Genomic DNA, 15,902 nt, shown 5'->3' on the forward strand with positions numbered 1-15,902 from the left:
TCTTTCTCATACATCCGAACATACCGCCCGCCTTGTTGCGGCAAAGCAACAATCAAATTGGTTTTCTACTAATTCTATAGCAAAATAAAGATTCAGCCAAATTCTTTATAACAATGCTCAACTTGATTTAAAAATTCTTGAAATTTGAACAAATCTCTCCAACGATCCTTTGAACTCACACTCCACATCTTAAATCTAAAATTTTAGTCAGCTCTTGACTCTCGCGACTCTTGAGTACCTTATACACGTAGGGCATAACGTGTTGGCTGAGGCACCTCGAGTGCGTATCGAGAACACCAATAGTATCGGACTACGCTAAGCAGCGAGGTACAGCAAAGGAGGCCCACCGAAAGTGGTTCCGGCGATAGCAGAGAAAGCAGAAATCTCAACATCCTACTGGCCACGAACTCACTCGTGTATTTTAAGGAAACACTGAAGGTTACCGCACGAAGCATTAGGGAACTCCGAAGCAGCAGTAATAACAATCAGTGATAGATGTAAGTTATTCATCAGTAATAAAATTAACGACGAACTTTGTTTAAGTGACCCGATTAAATTGTATTTAAAATAACAAATTATGATAAAACTGCTTTAATAAAGAAATACATTAATTAAAGTTAACGATAATATTTAATTAAAGGTTATTATTCAATACAAAAAGAAAAAATAAAGCTCACGAGCTTGATCCTAGGAGACCCACGAATTACACTTAAATACAACAGTTAAGCCCATACTCTAAACAAGTCTGGTCATAACAATGACACACATATTTTTTTATTTGTTCTTTCATAGCAGAAAATCTGGAACTTTTCCTGGATACGTAACCAAGCACGTATTCAGACGTAGGGCATTGAAAATAATTGTGCTCTTGTATTATTTGTGCTGCATCTGAAATTTGTTCTACGTATAGTTTATCAAGGATTGTATCTGGTTAAGCCTTCCATTGTTGTAGTCTTTCGTCAGTATCTTTGACATCTTTGATTTTTAGCAAAATATCTATGAACTCACTGCCTTAAACATTCAAGCCCTTCAGAAGTTTTATAAAAGAGTACGTGGCCACTAATTTTTACATTTAAATAAAAAGTGTTGAATTGGGGTGATCATTGGAGCCATAACAGTGTCACATCATTTTGAAAAATCTCTAAAAAAATATTTATTTAACTCACAGTAAATTTTGTCATAGTTTTATTTATTGTAATGTACTTATTGTAACAAACAATTTTCAATATAGTATTAATTTTCAATTGAAGAAAAGCACAAATTTACAGTATATTATGTCGCTATAGCAGAAAATAATTTTTAGCGCTGTTGTGTTACTTTTGTACCCTAGTCTCGATTATTGTTTTTTTTTTACCGAGGGTACAAAGAAAAACTCTGGGCCCGTAGGACTGAAAAAACTTTTGTGCTGGTTGGCGCTAAGTAATTTCAAGGGTCAAAAGTGCGGCTCAAGGGTGCAAAGGGCTAATTGCACTTTGTGCCCAAGGTAAGAAAAATAATTTTATTTCGATTCAGTTGTATTATAATCAATTTTGTTACTGCTGCTTTGTTTGCTACTAATGGTGTAATTGAAGCTCCGCCGTTTTTTAAAATGTTTAATAGTAGTTTTTGTCACAAATATATATCTCTCCAAGGCAGTCTCTGAGCCCAACGCAGCTTGCAAAGCAACCCTGGTCAGATACACACGAGTGACGAACAATATTTTTCCTACTGAGGGCACACCAGCCTCTCAATAACGCCTGAAGTAGCGAAAAAATATATTCATCTCTAAATTATCTTGATTGTACTTGGCCGTCATAACGTATCTAAAACCACAATCATTATATAGATAAGAACATATTTCTAACGCAGCTTTTAAAGGAATTTTCGAACCATAACACGTAGAGTTACTTAGAAAATAAAAATTATTTTTTAAAGCGTGATGCTACCAATTTTCTAACTACTCAATGACAGATTCTATTTGCTGCAGATAGAAAAATATATTTATAAAGTTTTAATATACCCTGGCTACTTCGTCCCATTATTACGAAAACAGTTGGTTTTAACCTGCCATGATTTATTTTCGGGTTTCAAATGGTTAAGAGGAGTTCTATTCTTTATTGCGGTAATTAATGAGTTTACTTATCCATAGAACTTAATTGTACTCTCACAGTATGATAAATTAGGATGATTTTCTTTCAATAACTCTATACTGTCGGTGACATAAAAAAACTTTTGAACAAACAAAAGGTATCAAAGGGTGACATATCAGAATTTATTAATGAAACTAATACATATATATATACCTGAAATGTCAGCGCAACGTTCATTTTTTGGTAATATTGAGGCTTAATGTGTTCTTCGTTTAATTTGTAATTTATTCTTAAATTAAAGCCTTTGGGATTCGCAATACTTAGGAGGGCGTACCAATGTTTCAACGATATTTCTCCATCAGGGGTCTAAGAAAAAAAACAGTAATAATAACAGGCACCATAGACTTTATTATAATAGTATATTTTTCGTTACACACCCTAATTTTATCGTATTTATTATGTTTGGTAAAAAAATTTCTTAAACATTTTATGAGATGCGGAAAATCAGAAAAAAATCAACAGGCGTTTCTCTGGATCACACACATGCTGCACACTTACGCTGTTTAGCGAAACACCAAAAATATTCCACATCATTCGATTCCACGAAGCACCGTCACTAGCACTTGCATCTACTTCCAATCCAGGCCTTCCTGATAAAATTATTGCCCTCACCAAAGTTTGGTTCAACACCTTACCAGTCGCACTTTCCTTGCTTATGAAGCAACCAAGAGTTTGTACCCATTTCCCTTTGAATGGCTGGAACATTATAACAAGGGTATGGTCACCTTTAGCGTTCTGCTGATGTTTTGGGGTATATTTCTAAGGTTCGTAAATCCTTCAACTTGAAGCGTACGTCTGTTAAAGGATAGTGTCTAAAACAATTTTTTTAGGTCGATGGAAACTATTCCTAAAAAGAAAAAAGTAATAGGCTGGCTTTTTGCACGAACATTTTCTATTTATGTGATTTCACGGAAACTCGAATATTTTTTAGTGCAAAATGAGATTTTAATTTCTTATCATGGGCATAAAGTGCGCAAATGCCCTTTGCGCCCTTGGTAAGAAAAACATTATACGCTACTTAAGTACCAATATACAACAACCACGCCTTTCGAGCAATCACGTTTGTACTTTGTACCCCAGTGACGTAATGTACCATTTCGTACCTCAGGCGTTTTTGAGAGGCTGGTTTGCCCTCGCTAGGAAAAATAGGATTCGTCACGTAAGCGTAATCCCTCTGTGGCTACCTTACGTCCCTCGGGTCCTGCTTCGCAGGTCCCTCGCGCCGCAAAATAGCCCTGGAGACGATGGCACTTATGTGACTAAGACTACTATTATTTTAAACCATAAAAAACAGTGCTTGAGTGTTCAAACTTTTGGGATGTACAGCTTAAAAATATTAAAAATTGAGTGCATAAGCACTATGAGCCATTAAAAATAAAATTTTTAAATTATTTGCCTAACGGTAATATTTTTTGACTTGTCATTGCCTTTTTGAGGGACCTCACTTTACACCATCTAGAACGAATTTTGGCTCAAAATAATTAACGGCCGTGGTTTTAATCATAGGAATATAAACTATACGAGCTATTATGAAATTACAAAGTATGTATATTCGTATTCAACATTTTGTATTTACCATGTACATCCGATTCAGGCATTGCAGCTGTTTTTTTTCCAATAATCTCAAAACGTTATCGTCAAATCGTTACGATCCTGTGATGTGCTGCATGTATTGGTTCAAAGTGTTAATGGATGGAACTGACATAATATTATAACTGCGCAAGTGTTCGTAGGTTTTACGGCTCTTCATACAAAAAATAATACATTCGTAAATCCACTGATTGGTAAACCTCATACCACGTTTATCTGTCACTCTTGTTGCATTAAAACATGCTGTAACAGCCTCTCGTTGACTTTCTGGTAACTTTAGAAGAGCTTCCGGTAAAACGTGATTGTCGGATTTAGCGCATTCTTTCCTCAACCTTTCCATTTGTTGCTTTATCATGTTGATCTGAGAGTTTAGTGAAATTATAGATCAAAACTGACTCATTATCGTCGCCAGTAGCGATATAATCGAATATCAAATTTAAAACTTTCTACTCTTTGTATGAAATAGTAGCTTTCGTCTCAACAGTGCGATTGCCGCCAGGGCTACTTTACGGCCCAAGGGACCGTAAGGTAGCCTTGGTTGGATCGTATTCATGTGACGAAGTGTGATTACAAATGGTAACGAAAATTTTCTGTTTCGATGGTTTATCAACGCATGAGGACGGCTCTTTCTCGATTTCAGTCAAAAATGCGTTTGGTAGTTCTCCACTACACTGATTATTTTCATGCACTACTGTCATACAGTTTTCCTTTTTTTTCAATTCGTTTACATGTCAAGCATACTACTGTTTTTTTCCACTAATAAATAAAATCAATTAAAATTCTATGCATATAAAATGTAATTACCTTTGTTCTTGTACAAATTATTCGAGGATTTTAAATAATTTCAAACTCGGATTATCCATATTTTAACAAGAACAAAATGTAAGTTAATTTGGCTTGGAGTTGGCTATTTGAATATGATTTAATGCTTGTATACGTAATTGGTTGAAAAAGATAATTGAATAAAAATTAGCCTTCTTACTTTACTGTCAAACATTGCTCAGTAAATACGGTCACACCGTAAAAGAATCGGAAGTTAGATATGTTTATACAGTGAACCGCGTTCGTGATAACAGTAATGACAAAAATCGAAGCTGCATTTCTAATACGTACAAGGTGTGATCAAAAAGTAAGGTGACTTTTTGAATTGCGCGCACTCTTTAGACTCTAAGTTACAATTTTTTTTTTTATTATGTTGGTACACTAGTCACGATCATATGTTCATAGTTTTGACTGTATAGCATGTGTTGTTTTTATGTGAGAGACTTAAAGGTTAGACTCGTGTTTGCGTACTTGGCGATTTCTTTTTGTTGAAAATAATGGAGCAAAGAGTTTGTATTAATTTTTGTGTAAAAAATGGTATTAAGTGCTCAAAAACTCTTGAAATGTTGACGGTGCCCTACGGTGAGTCAACTATGAGCAAAAAAATGTTTATAAGTGGTATAAGTTATTCCAAGAGGGCCGAGAAAATATTAATGATGAATCTCGCTCTGGGCGACCCAGCACGTCAAACACTGACGAAAATGTTCAGAAAGTGAAATAAATGGTGCTAAAAGATCGTCGAGTCACAATCAGAGAAATATCTGATGATCTTGACATATCGTTTGGCTCATGCCAATCAATTTTGACGGATGTTTTGGGTATGAGACGTGTATCCGCGAACACCATGATAATGCACCTGCGCACAAGTCGTTATAAGTTAGTAGTTTTTGGGCCAAAAACAGTACTTCCATCATGCCTTAGCCACCATACTCACCAGACTTGGCCCGCAGCGACTTTCCTCTTTCCAAAATTGAAAAAGCCCATGAAAGGACGAAGATTTGCCACGATTGAGGAGATTAAGGCTACGTCACTGGAGGAGCTCAAAGCAATACCCAAAATAGCATTTCAGAAGGGTTTTGACGACTGGAAAAAGCGTTGGCACAAGTGCATTGTATCTGAAGGGGATAACATAGTTTTCGATGAGTAAATAAATATTTTTTTATAAAAATAAAAAGTCACCTTACTTTTTGATCACACCTCGTATAATAATCACAACAATCCAACTCTAAATATGCAATTCAATGATTTGAACGAAATTGTTTTTTTGTGTGCGCGTATGGGTGTAATATAATTTGCACACGCAGTTTTTCCATACCAAGCAAGTTTAACTTTCTATTAGAATGCATACTTGGTGGCCTTATTATAGAGCGTGGAGTGCGATTAAAGAAACTTAAGGAATAATGGAAAAAGGGATCCTTTGAGGGTCCCTTGAGGATATTGAGAAAACTGCGCGTGAATGTGTGGTGCAATATAATTTGCATACACACGCACGCAAAAAAAAATTTTGTTCAAATTAGGTGATTTTTTGACTTAGGGACGTTTATCACATAGTTAGTTGAGAAAAAGTTCAGATCAAAATTCAGAGAGGTAAGAGGAGCCCAAATGTATGAAGGAACAGTGGAAATTATTTTTCTCATGTGGATGTACTTACATACACGCTTTTACGTATACTTAACCCCCTTTTTTTGTGTTATTAATAAAAAATAATAAATGAAAAAATTATCGATCAATCTAAGGATAAAACATGTTTGTCTAAAAGTAATCTTTCATACAAACAAAAATAAGGGGGCTTATACAGATCTTATAAATGCAATTTCTAATGATTTTCCCGTAAGGTTACATGTAAAATTGCAAATTTTTAAAATTAAACATGTGAAAGAGGGTACAGTTGAATGATTTGCAATTTTTTTAGATATTTCTTATGGTATTTTTAGTATACTTTTGATGCTTTAATATCTGTCAAAAAAATCTATGTGTGACGAACATCCTGTGGGGACATCCACTGGTATGTACTACTATTTTATATTCAAGAAAGCGATACTACAGGATGGTTTGTTTTAATTTTTGAGATGCAATTATATTTTGAATAATAAATATGGACTAGGAATAAACGTGTGAGCGTATACATAATGAATGCGAGTGCGACGTTGCAGATGTAATCAGTGTAGGAAGTAGGAAGTTGTTTTGAAACCATCGAAAAATTCAATGAAAGTGGACAGTCTTGTACTGGCTAGCCTCTAGTTTGTCTTTATTGTATTGTGCCGTAATATATTGTTTATAATCGTTAACTCATTAAATAGTAATTAGACACCAACGTCTTCGACATTATACGAGGAGATGTTGGGGAAGAACACTAGCTGAAATAGCTTCAAAGCTTCGGACTTTGTAATTTTTCACCCGATAAGTCTGGGGCTTCAACAGCAGGCCAGAGAAAATCACCCTGAGGTATCCAGGTAGTGAAAATTGCTGTAATCTTTAGTCAAGGAAGCGTTTACTCAAGAAGCTCACCGGTCTCTTTTAGGATAATCGGATGTCGAACTACTTTGCCCACAAATATATAAGAAAACAGCCTTAAGGGGTCACAAAAGTTTTAAGCATGCCAATTGTCGCAAGAGGGTGAATTGAAAGGAAAACTTCAAATGTATCTTATGAATACAATTTTAGGCATCGAGAAACTGACGCACAAAATTTATCGAGATTGGAACAGCAGCGTTAAAAACGACAAATAAAGAATGCATTACGTAAGAGATCGGCTTTTCATTGCACCCTCACAGTAATCTCTTAAATCTTTCAGATTTTTAAATAAGTAGAAAATGTATTTGTATTTTTGTGGCAATAAAAAATGTAGAGATTAAGCTCCAGGACTTTGTTGCTCTGGTAATAAAGTTGTGAGATAAGAGAAAAAAGTTGTTTTTTATAATATATTTTTTTTTGGGAGTTTGAAATCTTAACAGCTTTAAAAAATAGCCCTTTTCGTAAATTATACGGGAGAAACTGCAAATTAACGGCTCCGTACGGCCAACGATTATTTTATGGCTTAAGGAGCGCATGGTACTTTTCAGCATAATTATATTTTTTTTAATTTTTACAGCTCATTATTTGACCACATAAACTGTACGGTTTGCGAACAAATATGTTTTTTATAAGATTTTTGTTCTTAAAGGTGTCAGGAATATATGTAAAATTTCTAACTGCAAACGTTTCACATAACATGTCAACGCACTACGGTGCTCCATTTAGTAAGTCTCGGGTGAAGCCAAGACGGGGGGCTGCTAGTGTACACTATTGCTCCATCTCTCTTGTTCTCTTTAGGCATACTCAGGTCATAGGTCCCTTCCCCTCTCTTAATTTCTTTACATCATTCTCCCTCCCTCTCTCTCTTTCACGGTATAACAAGTATTTCTTCGTTCCCACAGCGACTTACCGTTGGAGAGGAAATACCGTGATAACTCACTTTTGTACGTCTCTACTCGATGATCCGCGCTCTTGACTCTCCCTTCACTGGATCTATCTGAAAAGGGGATTTGCGTCTGGGTCAAATGAACAACATAGAGTGACTCTGACTTTGTTTCACATATTTATTATAATAACTATAATGCCTGTCTTTGGTCCCAATTACACTTCCGTAATCCCTCGATCGCAACCACGACGCCAGTGGTGCGCTCAGAGAGACACGATGTTCGCTTACGTACACCCACATAGATGCACTCTTACATTCTCTTTATTTTCCACATGGCTCTCGCTCGGGGCCAGGCCTCCTTAATGCGGCTGGCTGTACGTGCACAAACACACCCACACTTGGCGCGATCTCTAGCCCACGGAGTGGGTCACCGTTGCGGCCTGTAAAGGTCACGGTAACGTCCCCCAAGAGGTGTCCCCGGCATTTACTTCCCGTCCATCCCCCCGCCTATACCCGTGTCCTGTACTCCTCTACTTTATTCTCACGTCCATGCACACCCTATCTCTCTCTCTCTGTCCCCTTCCCTCCTTCACACACTTGGCCCGACGCGTCCGTCCTCCCGTCTCGACGGAGGCCCGACCGTGGCACGCCAAAAAATCACTGCCCTATGCCCCAATCCGTCCGCTCCTGCTCTCGCGTCTATCGCTATAGCTGACGATTTCACTGGTGTCCCCTCGTTACCTACGCACTGTATCTTGGCGTATTCCATGCTTCCTCGCTGGAAGACAAGTCCACCATGAGCGTCGAGGGTCGCAGTCCGGGAAGTCGACGCTTCATGGTACCTGGGCCTCTCTCATCTACTGTACCGTACACCTCTCTCCTCGGGCTCAGCTAGGGTCGTTACGGGAGGGCTCCTCGTCGGCGGGATGGCTGCCGTTCAGGGTCGGATGGTTTGGGATCAGACTTATTTTTCCAGGTCTGTCTTCACACTCGCTCTCTCACTTGCTCTCTCTCTCTCTCTCTCGCACTTAATATTCACTTACTCTGTTCTCTCTGGCTCCACGTTCTCTCTCCTACACTTCGCGCTCGGTGATCTCACACCCACTGAATTCATCAATCGCGTCAGTCCCCAACTCGTCACTCTGTAGGTCAAATAACTATCTTTTGACCCACCTACCCTGTCCCTACCTTATCCACCGATCTCTCTCATTTGTGTCGTCGCCACGGCACTTACAAAAATCTCCATACGCATTCTTCATACTACCTTGACCCATTGGCCCTTTGAACCTTGTCGTTTCTTCTCCTTGGGGAACATTCGCTACAACAGAGCACACGGAAAAGGCTACGGATATACATCAGCATGATTATTTAGCTTCAGAGCAGAGGCGTCGACTGTGGCGTGGCAAAAAAAATTGCGAAGCAAATTTTTCCACGTCACAATGGTTTTCCGCGTAAGGTGTAAGGGTATTGACGGGTCCTGACGAGTGCAGCGGGTGGGATAATTAAGAGGGAAGGGGGTTTTTGCTTCTACTTTGGGTGGGCGCGCCGGGTCAGTTCCGAACTATCGGTCTACACAGAGCGGTCTACAGTTGTCAACTTCGACTCGAATATTTTGGCATCGTTGGGTATTATATTTATTCTCATATTTCTCATTATCATCACGCACACAGGCATCCGGATGCCACCTTTTTGGGTTTAACTTATCTCACATTCTTATTCACCTAATCATCATCGTCATCTGCATCACCTTCGAGGAGCTTGGCGTGCTGCGAGTAAAGCACGGTAAAAATCCGCTTCACGGACCGTGCGACATTCGTCGATTCAGAAGTTTTCAAGACACGTGCGTACGTAACTAATATCGTTTTTTTTTGTGTGCGTTTTGGTCTACTATTTGTCAATGCAGTAGTTTCTGATGCCACGGTTCTATGTATTTATAATTAAAAAATTAGTTGACTTCGTCAAATAGACGCAGCAAACAGGGCAGCAACCCTCTTGCTACAATTTGCTCATACCACAATGATCATAGTGTCTAGCATTTATTGGTTTTTGACCTTTACGATTAGTTTAAAACTCCAAATGACAAAGTGCGGTTTTTCAAGCTGATTTGATGTTTTGACAGTCCGAAAAGTGTTTTGAAGTTGATTGGAGGAGAGGGTACTCATACAGCTTCTAAGGTTACGCCAACATTTTTGCACTTATCTATTTCAATACCGTTAAGTTTGTAGCGTATTTTTTCAAACAAATGACAAATAGCATTATTGACTAATGCAGTTCGTGTGACTATACCATCGTTGGTCAATATGAGCCTCCCACAAATATGTAGAGCACTGTGCAAAGGTAACAGGCATAAATCTTGATGCTTAATCGAAATACAAATTTCATCACTATAATTAAATGCCAATGAAATGTATGGTTGATGTGCATGAATTTCATAGTGTGCGATCGACTCGTCAAATGCGACACTTGACTGAATATTAAGTGTACAGTCTGCAGCTTCCGTATGCTAGAGCGCATCGGTTGGTAAAAAAGGAAACGATTTGCAAGGCAGCCACGAGAGTGGCAACAGATAAGAAGGGGGAGTGGTGGTGGCAGTCCCGTGCACGGTTTTTGCTTTTGGCAGTTTGGCCATTTTTATTTTTGGAACGTTTTCTTTTCTTTCTTGGACATCAGCGTGGTGGTTCGAAAAATAATTATTATAAATAATTTGTATTAATGCTGTTTAGCTCGTTTTTCTGTAAGTACTGTAAACTAAAATAGGTTATTGTTTTTTGCAGCAATTCTTGTTGCTCAGAAGATGTAGGGGAAATGGGTTTAACATTTACAAGAGTTATTTTTTAAGAACTGCTACGGTTGTACTCTGCTGACAAAAACTGCGATCTAAATTACAATAATAAACAAGTATATTAACTTAATTTTTCTCATGTTCACTTTCTTTCTGTAAAAATTCCTTACAGGATTTGTACCTACTATTTTAACATAATTCTTTAACTTTATGTTATCATTAGTTTAATAGGAATTATAAAAATTACTGTAAGATTTATTTTTTTTAAATGTATCGTATTTTACTATTTTTTCATGGAATGTAACAAAGTAAAAAATATTTGAACTCTATTGATTTATTGATTATTATACAATATATAAAATTAATTACATTGAATTGTTTTATTAGCATCCTAATTAGATTTCTTACTGATTATTGTTTATTAAAATAACTGATTATTATTTATTAAAATAACTAATGGTCATGCGAGACTTTTTTGATGTTAATCGGTCTTCACGTTATTTACTTATGGAGTGACACAGTATAATCCTGACTTGTCATTTGTGTACATTCCAACACATTTTTTATCTATTTGTATGATGTCGCAGCACATGATGTCACTACTATTTCTGCCAAGGATGGAAATCATACTTAATTTGTAATTTTTATACGTGCATAGACTTTTATTTTCTTTATAAATAATGTAGCCTAATAGTACATTTTTCTCCATTTCTTCAGCCTTCACTTGCAGTAAATGTGTAATTTCTAATAAGTCCCCAGCTTCAGTTATTATTAAACTGTTATTTCGTTTTCGAAGTCGATTAAAGCTCTCTACTCAATGAAACAAGATCTTCTTATAAATAAATTGACCATACGATAAAAATTTCTCGTCAACCCTTTCTTTCAAATGATTCTGAATGATATTTTTTTGCCTTAAGCTTAAGTCAATTACCTTTGGTCTCCCAAATAATATGACATCATAATCATATTCGATACAGTTCTTAACACGACATTTACCCATTACTTTTTGAAAAACATTGAATACTTGTTTTTGGCACATTGGATCATTAAGTACGTTGCTGTTGTTCTTTATGTTTCGTAAGCGTGCATATGTCTTGCTCACTTGTTCTGGTATACACTGAGTTCCGTGATATAAAGTTTTTACGATACCGTTAAAGAGTCATACGGAAATGCTGACTAAGCCCATAGTGACCCACACAATTTAACAAAAATAGGAATATGCAATAAAACATGAGTATTAAACTTTATAAAGGTTCATCATACAATTGTTTTGTTAGTCTAACGAAGGTAATAAAAGCTTTTTCAGCCAATTTCAATTCTTTAGGGCTTATCGTTTGCTTACAAAATAACCCATATACATACAAAAGCCAATGATTCAAAAATTTATTAGAAAGCTTGTTTTTCAAGCAGCATATTGAATAATACAGTATAAATGTCTTCCATTAATTTCCTTTGTATTTAGAAGTAATCGGTCGAGGTGTTCTAGTTATTTCACAAGGAGGCCTAATTTGTAATAGCTCCTCTTTAATTTTTTCATCCATGGTTCCTAAATAGTATTCCTTGCTACTATTTCTAGAATCAAACCATTCGGTTATAAATAATTTTACAACACCCAACAGGCAAGAATGTAAGTAGTCTGGTGGGTAGGAGTAAATTATATCTGTGTTTGCAATCAAAGAAACCATTGCAGGTCCTTTCACACCTTTGACACTAACAGTTGTTCCATTACGTTCGAATAATAGCCTTAAGTGTCTTATATGCTTTTCTACAGTACGTCGTTGTGTTATCTGGAAATTGTAAATCCTTGCATAACCTCTTAACGGGAACACGCTTACCTTTGTAAAAGCAATAGGAATATCCGAAAGCCCCGTTGAATTGTTTTACATTTTGTACCATAGGCCTGGCCACCGAATCGACTGAGCAAAATAATGTATGTACTCTTACATTAATTTCTTTGCTTTTTCCGTAAGGTATAACGTTTAATCCGTGCTCAAGTAACTCATTTAGTTCTACAACGAAAGGCTTAAGATAAGTATTCATCAGTGGCTTTTATTCACCATACCAAATGTCACAGAGGATAATATTATTTTTTCTACGTCCATAGTCAAGCTCATTTATTGATACTTGTGTTGACCACGCTCCTTTTTCTCTTGAAGTTAGAAGACTTAATCCATCTACATTTCACTGCAACATTAGATCATTTTTGCCAATCGTTTTGTTTTCCACCATCTGTCTGTACATAGTTCCGTTCACAACATCATTACTAATACTATTTTTTCTAAAATATTAATATAACTCGCTTTGAACAATATCCATCAGTTGTTGTTTCAAAGGGATATAAATAAAAAAATTTCCTTCTTGCTTTAGTAATTTCTTTACAAACTCGATGTTACAAATAATACACGTTGCTACATCATCGTTTTCAAACTTAAGAAGTTCAAAACAATTTTTGCAATAGAAATATTCTTGATACACTGGATCCGGAAACGACTTGAGAAACTTGTATTTTGATTTATGAACAGAATAGGGCAAATGATAATCTATAACGTTTACAAGATTATCTAAAGAGGTGTCAGGAATTTTTTATTGTAAGGCGAAGGCCATTATTAACAATCGACTTTGTTTAATTGTAATACTACTATCTTTGTATAAATCTTCATTGTGATATAAACAAATGTAATTGAATTAAGTATTTATTTTCCTTATTTGTTGAACATAATAAAAAATGAAGACCCAGGAGAATAAATAATTAAAATGTTTTAACGGTCTAATTTTCATCATCGTAGATAATATTTTTCACTACCTATTAACAGTGGCCCGATAAAATCATATGATTGTGAGCAAAGTATTTTCTATTTTTTTTTTTAAGATTCCAGACTATTACTTTACTCAAAATGAGCTTTTTGTTAACCACCATTATAAGATCAATTCTTTTGTCAGAGACAATTCTTCAATCGTGGAGCCGTCCATGAATAATGTTGTCAATCTAGGGAGAGAGAAGGGGTATGACAAAGTTATACGCTGAGTATAACGCAGAGAAGAGCCCATTTAAAGTTATATGGCTTAAATTTATGTAATAAAACGTTAAACACTCCATTAAAAATAAAATGCCATATTTTTTTTAGTCAAACGCGTAATGTAGGCACTGTATACTGTACGTGTGCACTCGTAACATTGTGGCCAACAAACTTTTACTGTAGTTCGATCATGCAGTAGTGATTTGTTTTTCTTGTAGAGGAGTCGTAACAAAAACAAGGATTTAAAGTAATGCAGAACATTTCAGGAATTTATGCAGAAGTGAAAGAATAAAGGCAACGTATGGCTTAAATTAGAGTGCTATTACATAAAAGTATCCGATTGCTACCTCTATTACTTAATGTTACTATATAATACCATTTTATTTCAAGACAGAAAAAGTTACATAACGTTTTTTGCAGAGGGGGTAATCAAAAAGTTACGGTTGAACACAAAGTGGGAAGGGAGAGTACGGAATGTCTCATAAATCAAGTTACGTTACGTACGGATGGCCTCCACAGGTAAATTTAATGTAGCGTAAAATTTTTATATATTTTCTTATCATGAATTACCACATGCGCACGAAATTATTAATGTTACATCAGTCATTTATTTTTTACGCTATGAGTCATTAGCTGCTCGGTATTTTTTAAATGATTTTATAAGTGTCTTATTTACATTGAAAGAGAAGAACATTTATATTAATCAAGTGTTCATAGCACCCCTAAGACTGATCTACTTTTTCCACGACGTTCAACCAGTTTAATATAAATTTCTCATGGAAAATTTTTTACCACATCCATAAGTATGAAAGTAAATTTAATGTTTAAAAATAATATATATCTCCGATAGCTGTGGTTCAAAATTATCACAAATATTGGAATCATCACTAAAAGGATCATAATCATCAAGATCATCGAGTATTGTTGATACTGTTTCATCAGTAGTAATCTCTTCATCCTCGTAATTGATTTCATCGTTACCATCATCGTTAACATCACTGTTAACACCATCGTCAATATCATCACAGTAATAGTGAGAATCACCAATAGCTTCATTAGTACCGTCACAATTTTTATCTCTATGAGTAAGACTTCTTTCCTCCACGCTGTGACATGTTTCTACATCCATAATATTATCTAGTTCAGGCAAATGTTGACAACCAAGGGATTGAGGATCATCAATTTCGCTGCCTTCGTCGCTGGATAACTAGAACAATTTTTTTGTGTTATCGTTAAAACCGCTTACAAATAAATGCTTTAATCTCAAAACATGTCATTAACAGAAGGCAGGCCCAGCTGCGTTGTCTAATATTTTCATGAACTATAAATCCAAAAAGAATGTCCTTTAATGTCTCTCATTTTACCAATTTTTCCCGCTGATCGTGTAATGACATGTTTTAATACAGCACTCGCTTTATACGTTCAACCACTATTAACGTTTAAAACGCTAAATATCAGCTTTAGCATGCGAAAATTAAGACATATCAATAATACGTAACTCGTACGCAACAAGAATAAGGATTCTAAAAAGATTAACATATAACTTTTAGTGGAAAACATAAGTTTTAGTGACACAATTGACTCACTACAATAGTATTTATAAAATGCATTTTTAAAGTGCAGTTAAATAATCAATTTATTATGTCACTATATCATAGATGAAAGAGTTCAAAAGATTAGGCTATGTGGTAATATGATCTTAATAGCTTAGTTTACGGACCTTTGAAGTTCAAATAATTTTGATTTACTATATTGATTTTAAAAATTTCTAACTGACATGATACCATTGAAAATTTTATGATTTTATGACAATACTCCCAATCAGCATCCATGCAAACATTACCGATTATTTGTAAATTATTTTATCAACACACAATTCTAATGATCATTTATTAGTGCGTCCTGTGTAATGTATTAATCAAGATATATATTATATCCTAAATAAAAACAAATAAATACTAACAATTTTTTTGTTTAAAAAAAAAGATTAATAAATAGATTTCGTTGTTAACAATTTGGGCGAAATGTATAGTTGGAAACAGCAACTTTTAATAGTTATTATTTTCCACACGATTATAGCTAACTTGAAGTTAATCATAACTATTATTATAGCTGATTATAGCTGTAAATAGAGCTATAATTAAGATGTAATATAATAGCTT

At 35.5% G+C, this 15,902-nt stretch overlaps 1 pseudogene; it reads right to left on the reverse strand.

Annotated features, from left to right (window-relative positions):
* Nucleotides 1–2,118: 2,118 nt before the first annotated feature.
* LOC111642974 (uncharacterized) lies at nt 2,119–15,134 on the reverse strand (annotated as a pseudogene).
* Nucleotides 15,135–15,902: the final 768 nt, after the last annotated feature.

The sequence above is a fragment of the Copidosoma floridanum genome, unplaced genomic scaffold, assembly GCF_036245765.1.
Source record: "Copidosoma floridanum isolate Cflo_tuat_1 unplaced genomic scaffold, Cflo_Japanese_pri ptg000030l, whole genome shotgun sequence".
In the NCBI taxonomy this organism is placed as follows: domain Eukaryota; kingdom Metazoa; phylum Arthropoda; class Insecta; order Hymenoptera; family Encyrtidae; genus Copidosoma; species Copidosoma floridanum.